The 12091-nt window shown below is 45.3% G+C and overlaps 1 long non-coding RNA gene across 1 annotated transcript; it reads left to right on the forward strand.

Annotated features, from left to right (window-relative positions):
* Positions 1-2934: 2934 nt before the first annotated feature.
* Positions 2935-6748, forward strand: LOC143502782 (uncharacterized). Its single transcript, XR_013127169.1, has 3 exons — positions 2935-2995; positions 3068-4777; positions 6192-6748. It is a non-coding gene; the product is annotated as an uncharacterized LOC143502782 (long non-coding RNA).
* Positions 6749-12091: the final 5343 nt, after the last annotated feature.

Raw genomic sequence — 12091 nt, forward strand, 5'->3', positions numbered from 1 at the left:
AGCAGAACAGACACTGTCTCAGATGAACACACACTGTAGTAACATATCACCCGTAGTAAAAGTCATACCAATGAAATTTTCTTTCAATTGAAATTCATTTAAATGGTGGCAGGCAGAGGAGGTTTGTGCTTGGTTTATGAGTGCAGAGAGATACTGTCTCAGCAGAACAGACACTGTCTCAGCAGAAGAGACACTGTCTCAGCGGAACACACACAGTCTCAGCGGAACAGACACTGTCTCAGCGGAACACACACTGTCTCAGCAGGAACACACACTGTCTCAGCAGAACAGACACTGTCTCGGCGGAACACACACTGTCTCAGCGGAACACACACTGTCTCAGAGGAACCGACACTGTCTCAGCGGAACACATACTGTCTCAGCAGAACAGACACTGTCTCAGCGGAACACACACTGTCTCAGCGGCACACACTGTCTCAGAGGAACAGACACTGTCTCAGCAGGAACAGACACTGTCTCAGCGGAACACACACTGTCTCAGCGGAACACACACTGTCTCAGAGGAACACACACTGTCTCAGCGGAACACACACTGTCTCAGAGGAACACACACTGTCTCGGCGGAACACACACTGTCTCAGAGGAACACACACTGTCTCAGCGGAACACACACTGTCTCAGAGGAACAGACACTGTCTCAGCAGGAACACACACAGTCTCAGCGGAACACACACTGTCTCAGCGGAACACACACTGTCTCAGCGGAACACACACTGTCTCAGCAGGAACACACACTGTCTCAGCAGGAACACACACTGTCTCAGCAGGAACACACACTGTCTCAGCAGGAACACACACTGTCTCAGCGGAACACACACTGTCTCAGCAGGAACACACACTGTCTCAGCGGAACACACACTGTCTCAGCAGGAACACACACTGTCTCAGCGGAACACACACTGTCTCAGCAGGAACACACACTGCCTCAGCAGATCACACTGTCTCAGGGGTCTCAACTGTCTCAACCTTACCAAAGATAGACTACCCTGCAGAAGAGAGACTGTCTTACAGAAGAGAGACTCACTTACCATAAAGAACCTACCCTCTTTAAGAGAGACTGTCTTACAGAAGAGAGACTATCCTACTGAAGAGAGACTGCCTAACTGAAGAGAGACTAACAGAAGAGAATCCATCCTCTCTCAGAACTGTGTTTCCCAACAGAACCCCTTCAACAGAATGCAATACAATATTTCCCCAGTACTTCCCTAAGATTCATAAAGGGTGTTTGAGCAATATGGTTTTTGGTGTAATGATTTGGCCACAAGAGTCAAACGTCTTCCTTGTTACCACGATCACAACCAAGCGGTGGGCAGGCAGATGAGGTGTGTATGGGACTGTGTTCAGGCCTACAATCAGTCAACTCCTTCTCATTATGATACAGCTGTAGTAACATATCACCCGTAGTAAAAGTCATACCAATGAAATTTTCTTTCAATTGAAATTCATTTAAATGGTGGCAGGCAGAGGAGGCTTGTGCTTGGTTTATGAGTGCAGAGAGAGAAGTGTGAGGTAGAGAGAGAGAGAGAGAGAGAGAGAGAGAGAGAGAGAGAGAGAGAGAGAATGGGGGGGGGTCTTCACTTCTGTGTATGTCAGGACTGGCAGGACTAGCTGGTCTTCACTTCTGTGATGAGCAGAATAATGAGAGTCAGTCTCCAGTCTCTAAAAAGCCTTATATAGAAACACAACTTCCTTTTTCATCTTAGCGTGGGCAGAGACAGAGAGGAAGAGAGGGAGGGAGGGAGGGAGAAAGCATGTGGTTTCTGTGGTATTTGTATGTGCTTTAAATTTCAAGGGTGAAGTTTTAGCATTAATTTATTTTTTCAAAATATCAATAGATAATTTCATAGTGCCAGTAAACAGTAACATTTTTAAAAAACAGTCCAACATACTTGATGAAGTGGGTAAAATGTTACTTATTACCTGTTTTTGTTTAAGCTATGGGACACATGGCCACAGGAGGGTGCTCTCTTTTAACACACCCTCATGTAAACATAAATTAACATGAAAATACACCCCCACATAAACACACTCTCAGGTAAATACACCTTCACGTAAACATACCCCCACATAAATGCACTCTCACGTAAACGCACCCCCACATAAACACATCCTCATGTAAAGACACCCCCACATAAAAGCACGCTCACATAAACTCATCCTCATGTAAAGACACCCCCACATAAAAGCACCCTCACATAAACTCATCTTCATGTAAAGACACCCCCACATAAACATGCTGTCATGTAAACATGCTGTCACGTAAACACCCCCTCAAGTAAACATACAGTCACGTAAACACCCCCTCATGTAAACATGCTGTCACGTAAACACCCCCTCATGTAAGCCTACTTTCACGTAAACACCCCCTCATGTAAACATACTGTCAGGTAAACACCCCCTCATGTAAGCCTACTTTCACGTAAACACCCCCTCATGTAAACATACAGTCACGTAAACACCCCCTCATGTAAACCTACTTTCACGTAAACACCCCCTCATGTAAACATACAGTCACGTAAACACCCCCTCATGTAAACATGCTGTCATGTAAACACCCCCTTACGTAAACATACTGTTACCTCTACACAACCCTTCACGTAAACATACTGTCACGTAAACACCTCCTCATGTAAGCCTACTTTCACGTAAACACCCCCTCACGTAAACATGCTGTCATGTAAATACCCCTCCACGTAAACATACAGTCACGTAAACACCCCCTCATGTAAACATAGTCACGTAAACACCCCCTCACGTAAATTAACCTTCATGTAAATGCGCCCTCATGTATATGTGCTGTCACATAAACACACTCATGTGTAAACACACCTTCATGTAACACACCTTCTATGGAGCTATTATAGTGTCACCAGAACCTGAACCTGAAATCATTATTACTTGAAAAAACAGTCTGTAAAATCCTCGCAGGTATGCAAAAATTCGAGTTAAAATTCAGGTTCAGGTTGAAATTCAGGTTCGGGTCGCAATTCAGGTTCGGGTCGCAATTCAGGTTCGAGTCAAAATTCAGGTTCGGGTCGTAATTCAGGTTCGGGTCGAAATTCAGGTTCGGGTCGTAATTCAGGTTCGGGTCGAAATTCAGGTTCGGGTTGAAATTCAGGTTCAGGTTGAAATGCGGTTCATCCGGGATACGTAGGATGAGCAAACAAACTCAGAGCTAATCGAACTGCATCTGGCCAATCACAAAACATATCAGAGGTCATTAAGAGGCGCGTCTTTCTGCTAAATTTCCTGTAAGAGTGCGGTCCCTGTTTGGCGTGTAAGTAGCATGTAAGCAGCACGAAAGTGACCACTGTGCCACCCAGAAATGGCACCTTGTGGCAGCTGCCACATAATCGTGGCACTTAGTGTGACCAGTGCTGCGTGACTGTGGTCTCCGTTGTCCAGAAACGCCGCCTGCCTCTGCTGACAGACATCTAAAGACTCTTGGGTGACTCTGCGTATCGGCCACTCGCTTAAAATCATCCCGACGAGCTCCGAATCGCCATTTGTTGAAATGAAGATGGTTCATAACTTTTGTTTAAAAATTATGTTGAGTGAAATACTAGCCGACATCCAGCTAGACAGCTCTATATTACTAGTTCAGAATACTGTTTAGCGATAACGTCGAATTAAGATTATAGGAGGGTACGTGAATCTACAGTGGTAGACCGTTAACGACAGCACTAAATTTAAAGGGTTTATTATTATAGATGTATGGTTATCAGTGAATGTTCCTACACGCCATCAGCGTCATTTAAACCTCTGCGAGCGAATGGCATCGCATTTAGTATTTGTGCAATTTGTAGTATATTTCGCTTTGTATTGGTTTATATTGTTAGTCTAGATTGTCAGCCGAGCGGCTCCCGACATAATCGTTAAACAGCATCCTGAACTCGTAGTTTGGAGCTGTCGGTCAGCTCCGAATCGTTCACCCAACATAAATTAACAAACAAAAAATATAAACCATCTTCATTTCCACGAATCCTACAAATGCGATGCCACTCGCTCGCAGTGGTTTAAATGACGCTGATGGCGTGATGAACGTTCACTGATGAACAATCTGTAATAAATCTGTTTTATGTTGGGACGTGGGGGTGAAGTGTTATCAGTGGGAGGACACTTGCTGAGAAGAGCATTTTATATAAGGGGTTTCACATTTAACATTAACTTAACTACGTTAATATAATAGAAGACACACGGACAGCACGATCATGATGAGGCATGACTAAACTAGACGACACCACAAACCACTACAGCGACACAACACGGATTGTAAATGACAGCCTTATATTTATTTATTTGTTTATTATTGAATATTTGATTATTCTGCTACCTCCTGTTATCGCTGAACTAAACTTTCGGCACGAGACTTTCAGCGCGAGTTCTTCTGTGCGCGTTCGATGTACGTTGCTCCAGAGTTTGAAAAAACACAAGAACAAACGAATTACTTGTTATATTCCTTGTTGACACTTGTGGAAGATATTTTACTGTAGTTGGCTTCGTTTTTTTTTGTGTTGTTGTATGTCAAATGTAAAACAAAGTTCAAACTTAGCGCCCTTGGAAGCAGAAGGAGGTAGGAAGAAAAATTGTATTAATCCAAAAGAGTGATTTATTTAATTTAAAACGAAGGGAGATGTGATTGTTGTTTTGTTTTCAGTAAGAGCTGCGGCTCATAACATAAAGTTGAGTTCATGTGCAAGTTTGCTAGGAGTGACGCCTTTAAAGTTTGGACCCTGTTCTACACATTATCTGTGAGGTATGGTGCTAGGGCATTTGTGTTTATTTTTTATTTTTTGCCACATTTTGTAGTTTTCACGGTGTCAAATGTCGGTGGCGAAAGGAGGAGAGAATAAAGATACACCAGTCGAAGCTCCGAGCATTGTTTGTGTGATTAATCCAAGTGGTCCGCTACACGGATGACTAAAGCGAACATACCAGAGAACGAGTACAGATAAACACGAAAACACTCAAACTTACCCATGCACAGTGGCGTGCACAATTAGACCCCAACTCTGCCCTTTATCAACGAAAGTGCCCTTTTGAAACTTCGTTGTTTATTATTATCATTTTACTGAGGTCGGTTTGAAATGATCTTTTGAAAACCTGAGCGATTAAAAACAATGCCCTGAAATGCGCCACCACCTCGCACACACCCGACCTCTCTATTCCTTTGTCACACCAGATGCGCTGCAGCAGCAGTTCAGTTCAGCGAGTGGAAGGAAGCGTCTTCAGCACAGCACACACGGTCACAGATAGACTTCTTCTCCCGTCCCCACCAGCCAGGTCACATACACATCAAGTCAAATCGTACCGTTTGTCCTCTAAGCCCAACGTGAAATCATTTTGTTGTGCAGTAAAATGTCTCATACAGCACCAAACTACTAAGCATTTTTAGCCGACTGGTCACCTGATAAACTAGTCGCACTAGCCCAAATCAGTGATAGATAACGTGAGGACGACCATATACAAATAATTAAGGTAGAGTTTGCAAATCTATGTGTTAAGCTGAACGTTTTCTGTTGTATACGTTTTGTTAGGCAACATAAATTAACACATTCGTTTGTGAAAGAAGAAACGGGAAGTTCCCCATTACCTGTGAAAAATATCCATCTGCATTCGTGTAATGACAACAGTCAGTAGCCTATAACTCATTCTCGTACTTTTTGGTCTTTTTACTGTCTTAATTGTAGGCCTATATTGATTTACTAATTGCAAAATATATGCAACAATGCCTGCAGACAGTGGAGGGTAAACAGAAGTTAACTGAAGGACAATGACTATAGTTAATATTGGATATGGATTTTATCAGTTGGCGGTGTGACTTTTTCCATTGAAAACTCACGTTTAGAGAATGTTATTAATAAAAGTCAAATTTCATTCAACATGCGCTTGTAGTTTTTTTATAATGAATTGTTCCACGTGCGCTAAAAAGTGCCCCCCCTTCCCCCCAGCACTTGCCCCCCAAAATGTCTGTGCACGCCACTGCCCATGCACACACAACATACTCTCATACAGAACACATACTCTTTAACGATAATGTCGAGTTTAGATTAGTGGTAGACAATGAGTGGCAGTAGCCGCTCGGTGGTTGATGGCTGATGCTGCGGTGTTACGTGAACTGTGGATTTTGGGGAGGTTGATTTCTCTTTCGGTTAATTTTGGTTTAACAGGTGGATTGCCTCGGTACGGATGGATTCTGTCGGCCAATCGAAGATCGTGATTTGGATGAGGGGGGTGGATATTCGGCTTCATAATCTGCATGACGGAGTTGCTGGAAGTTGCCGGGAGGCGACGCGAGCATTTACTGCCTTTATGGTTGTGTGTGTGACTTTTGAGAAACTGTAGCTCATGATTCTCATGTGAGAGGTGAGGGTTTGTGCGATAGCTTTGTCATGAATTGTCATGAATAGCGTTGTGAAAATCGCAACCATGGAGTAAGAACGTAGTAGCATGTGCACAATTATATAGACACCCATGCAGAGATGTTTTATAAGAAACACCAGTATAGAGGCGGGCAGCGTGTATGTATATTTGTTTGAGATTATCGTCGTAGATATATTTTCTTTATTTATGTTAGTAAGGTGTGAGTCTTGCTTTGTTAACTTAGTGTAGTATATTTTGTTTGTTTCTTTTCTTTGGTGCCGTCTACTGCTCCTATCCTTGGTTGGTTTATGGTCAATCGTGTATTTTTGTACGTACGTGTCTGTTCAGTGTTTTGCTGCGTAGAAAAGGCTCTTCTACCCATTACCACTCAGCAGTAAAGAGTTTTCTTACGTATCCGTCTGGTTTTCGCGTTCTTCTTTAATTTCATCTTGTCCACTACGCACATGTTACTACCCCACACCCCAAACCTAGACCCATGACATCGTGGGGTCGTAACAGACGTAATCTAGACTAACAATAGAAACCAATACAAAGCGAAATATACTACAAATTGCATAAATACTAAATGCGATGCCATTCGCTCGCAGAGGTTTAAATGACGCTGATGGCGTGTAGGAACATTCACTGATAACCATACATCTATAATAATAAACCCTTTAAATTTAGTGCTGTCGTTAACGGTCTACCACTGTAGATTCACGTACCCTCCTATAATCTTAATTCGACGTTATCGCTAAACAGTATTCTGAACTAGTAATATACAGCTGTCTAGCTGGATGTCGTATTTCACTCAACATAATTTTTAAACAAAAGTTATGAACCATCTTCATTTCAACAAATGGCGATTCGGAGCTCGTCGGGATGATTTTAAGCGAGTGGCCGATATGCAGAGTCACCCAAGAGTCTTTAGATGTCTGTCAGCAGAGGCAGGCGGCGTTTCTGGACAACGGAGACCACAGTCACGCAGCACTGGTCACACTAAGTGCCACGATTATGTGGCAGCTGCCACAACGTGCCATTTCTGGGTGGCACAGTGGTCACTTTCGTGCTGCTTACATGCTACTTACACAACAAACAGGGACCGCACTCTTACAGGAAATTTAGCAGAAAGACGGCTCTTAATGACCTCTGATATGTTTTGTGATTGGCCAGATGCAGTTCGATTAGCTCTGAGTTTGTTTGCTCATCCTACGTATCCCGGATGAACCGCATTTCAACCTGAACCTGAATTTCAACCCGAACCTGAATTTCGACCCGAACCTGAATTACGACCCGAACCTGAATTTCGACCCGAACCTGAATTTCGACCCGAACCTGAATTTTGACCCGAACCTGAATTGCGACCCGAACCTGAATTTCGACCTGAACCTGAATTTTAACTCGAATTTTTGCATACCTGCGAGGATTTTACAGACTGTTTTTTCAAGTGATAATGATTTCAGGTTCAGGTTCTGGTGACACTATAATAGCTCCATAGTCAGGAGATACTATAGCGACTCCTACTCCTCACGGCGAGTCTTGCCCTTTAAGTGACACTGGGGGGCGGAGCCTGCGCGCGCCAGGGTTGCGTTATCAATAAAGTTTCCCTCCTCGGGATTTTTGGATTAAGCAGTTTCTGCCTCGGTTACCGAACCTGCTTCAATACATTGTTACTGTTAAAAATGCACTGCCAATAAAGTGAGTATTGGAAAAATTTATTTTGCTGCTGAATGTAACTACTAAAGTAACTTGTAATCTAACGTAGTTACTTTTAAAATCAAGTAATATGTAACGTAACTAAAGCCCTATCCGGACGGGATTAGTTTTTCAGGGGGACGTCTGTGAAAAATATTTCACCCTTGTACTCAGTGATAAAACTCTTGCATCCGGACAGCAATTGAAAAAACAGGAGGACCCGTGAGTTTTTGGCTTTCTCGGTCACATGACATCGCCTTGTCACGTGATAGCATGTTTAATAATGTCACACTGCCAACTCTGATGATTCCTTTTTAACTTTTAACTTTACTACTGTTCAGTTCAGCATTTAAGATCTCCGTTTAAGTTAAGCTATTTTGTTAAACCAATACAGAAAACACATTATAAAAAATCGCTAATTAATGTAAATAGCTAAATAAATCCGTTAAATAAAATAAAATAAATCCAGTAAATCCATTTTCGCTCGCCGCTGTCTTTACGTGGATCTCCGTGAAAACGCGCGCCCAACGTGTAACTACGGTGCGTGGCAGTGGACATATAGCTGTTTTATTAAACGCGAGGTGATGTCTGCATGTATAAACTCAGACATGTGGATCCGGACGGGACTAAAATTACCAGACGACCACGGAGTACAGCGAAAAACAGTAGGTAATTCCGCCTGTAATTTTCTCTGAGGACGTCTGAGAAAAACACGGACATGCTCGTTCCGGACGGGATTAAAATCACAGAGGACCCCCCGTAAAAGAGAAAATTACCCCAGGACCCCCTGATAAACTAATCCCGTCCGGATAGGGCTTAAGTTACTTTTAAAAGGAGTAATCAGTAATCAGTAATCGGATTACTTTCTCAAGGTAACTTAGCCATCACTGCGTGTAACACACAACCACGCGTCCTCACGTAAAAACACCCTCACATAAATGTGCTGCCATGTAAATGAACCGTCATGTAAATGCACACTAATGTAAAAGCACTTAAACGCAAGCATAACAACATGCTGGGTCCACAACTCCAGATAACAAACGTCCACAGAAAATTATTCTATAAACATGATATTACACACAAAACACTTTGATAATATGGCTACAACAAATTAGGGCAAAGAAAAGCAGAGAGAGAGAGACAGAGCATTCTAGAAAAAATGTGTTCATGTGGCAGGTGTGGAGAAAGTTAGGCTGGTGCTCTGATACTCAAGAAAAGGACAGACAGGGTGTAGAGAGCTGAGAAATACTGTGTGTGATGATGAGAGAGCGAGAGAGGCAGTTATGTGTGTGTGTGTGTGTGTGTGTGTGTGTGTGTGTGTGTGTGTGTGTGTGTGTGTGTTGGGATGAGAAACATAAAGTGAGAGCCAGCTGTGTGTGTGTGTATTGGGATGAGAAACATAGAGTGAGAGCCAGTTGTGTGTGTGTGTGTGTGTGTGTGTGTGTGCATGTGTGTGTGTGTGTGCAAGAGTGTGTGTTGGGATGAGAAACAGTGTGAGAGCCATTTGTATGTCTGTGTGTGTGTGATGGGATGAGTAACAGAGTGAGAGAGCCAGTTGTGTATGCTTGTGTGTGTGTGTGTGTGTGTGTGTGTGTGTGTGTGTGTGTGTGTGTGCGTGTGTGTGTGTTTAGTGGAATGAGAAACAGTGAGAGAGCCAGTTGTGTATGCTTGTGTGTGTGTGTGTGTGTGTGTGTGTGTGTGTGTGTGTGTGTGTGTGTGTGTGCGTGTGTGTGTGTTTAGTGGGATGAGAAACAGTGAGAGAGTCGGTTGTGTGTGTGTGCATGTGTGTTAAGTCACAGGCTGCTTCAAATCCAAACCCCAGGGCTCAGTGAATGATGAACGGTAGAGACTCCACCAGAGTAGAGCAAACAAGAGGAAATGAAAGGATAGAGAGATAGAAACGCAGACGGAGGAGGGGTGAATACAGAGATCAGGTATCATAACTATGTGTGTGCGCGTGCAAGAGAGTTCTCTTTTTTTTTTGAAAATTTGATGGTTGAGTGTACCTGACTACATTGCTGTTGTGAAAATGAATGTGTGTATGTGTGTGCGTGTGTGTGTGGTTTGGCGTGTGATAGAGGATACAGAGGGACTCGGGGTGAAGGTTGTGTAGTAGTATGGCTTTGTAATCATGTATTTGTTAGCATAAAGTCTACAACGCTTGGATCAAGCATCAACTTTTAGATGGAGAATAAAAGTAGCCAGTGAAAACCTCTGGGCTGAGACTCTTGTGAAAGCCCTAGACCAAACGAAATAATTAAATAAAGAAATAAATCTTTGAACCATGCATGCTTCTTCTCCTCTCAACAGCACAGCTCACCACCTCCACCACCTCCACCACCTACACCACCTCCACCACCACCACCTCCACCACCCCCACCACCTCCACCACCTACACCACCTCCACCACCACCACCTCCACCACCCCCACCACCCCCACCACCTCCACCACCTCACCACCTCCACCACCCCCACCACCTCCACCACCTCCACCACCCCCACCACCCCACCACCTCCACCACCTCCACCACCCCCACCACCACCACCACCTCCACCACCCCCACCACCCCCACCACCCCCACCACCTCCACCACCTCCACCACCCCACCACCCCCACCACCTCCACCACCTCCACCACCCCCACCACCCCACCACCCCCACCACCTCCACCACCTCACCACCTCCACCACCCCCACCACCCCCACCACCTCCACCACCCCCACCACCCCCACCACCTCCACCACCTCACCACCTCCACCACCCCCACCACCCCCACCACCTCCACCACCCCCACCACCCCACCACCTCCACCACCTCACCACCTCCACCACCTCACCACCTCCACCACCCCACCACCTCACCACCTCCACCACCTCCACCACCCCCACCACCCCACCACCTCACCACCTCCACCACCCCACCACCCCCACCACCTCCACCACCTCCACCACCCCCACCACCCCACCACCTCCACCACCCCCACCACCCCACCACCTCCACCACCCCACCACCCCACCACCTCCACCACCTCCACCACCTCCACCACCCCACCACCCCCACCACCCCACCACCCCACCACCTCCACCACCACCACCACCTCACCACCCCACCACCTCCACCACCCCCACCACCCCCACCACCTCCACCACCCCCACCACCTCCACCACCTCCACCACCCCCACCACCTCCACCACCCCCACCACCTCCACCCTGCCCTCTCCTCCCTCCCCCTCTCAGTTTCCTGGAAGCTTGAGCCCATCTGCTTCCCATTCAGTCACAGAATGTGCTTCAGGAGACCATATTAACACCCCCTCCCCCTCTCCCTCTCCCTCCCCCTCTCCCTCTCCCTCTCTTCCTCTTCCCTCTTTTTCAGGAGGGCCCTGTCTTTCTATATCTCCATTTTATTCTTTACCTTTGTCTTTCCTTCCCCATCTCACCTTCTTTTCTCCCCCCCCCCCCCCTTCTCATTTGCTCATTTGCTCAAAACTTCACACGTTCCCGTTAATGTAACTGTACACAAACATGGGCCAAGATTTGCCATTAGCGCCACACAAGTAAACAAACGTTACATTTTCTTTGGCAAACAAGTTTAGTCCCCTTTAAAGTGTGATGTCATAGCTGTGAGATCCCCTCATGTAACCTTCAAACAGGCTTAATGTCTAGGAAGATTCAACTATTCTCCTAGCTCCTAGCCCGGGGCTCTTGATAAAACATCAGTAAATAATAAAATTGAGAGGTGAGCAAAAATAATAGGACACTTGGCTTGGCTTTGCTTTAACCAAAATGTGAAAATGTATATATATATATATATATATATATATATAACATTTCATTATTAATGTATTGAAAATTGATGGAATTACACTTCCTGGCCTCTTGCCAGCACGGCGTGTGACGTGAACAATTGGAGGAGGATCGTTCTATGGGCGTGCGCGTAGCCAGCCAATCACCGTCAGAGACATGACACGTGGGCCGTCCCGACACCGCCCCTCTCAAACACGCTCCACGGAGC

The sequence above is a fragment of the Brachyhypopomus gauderio genome, unplaced genomic scaffold (assembly GCF_052324685.1).
Source record: "Brachyhypopomus gauderio isolate BG-103 unplaced genomic scaffold, BGAUD_0.2 sc209, whole genome shotgun sequence".
NCBI lineage: Eukaryota > Metazoa > Chordata > Actinopteri > Gymnotiformes > Hypopomidae > Brachyhypopomus > Brachyhypopomus gauderio.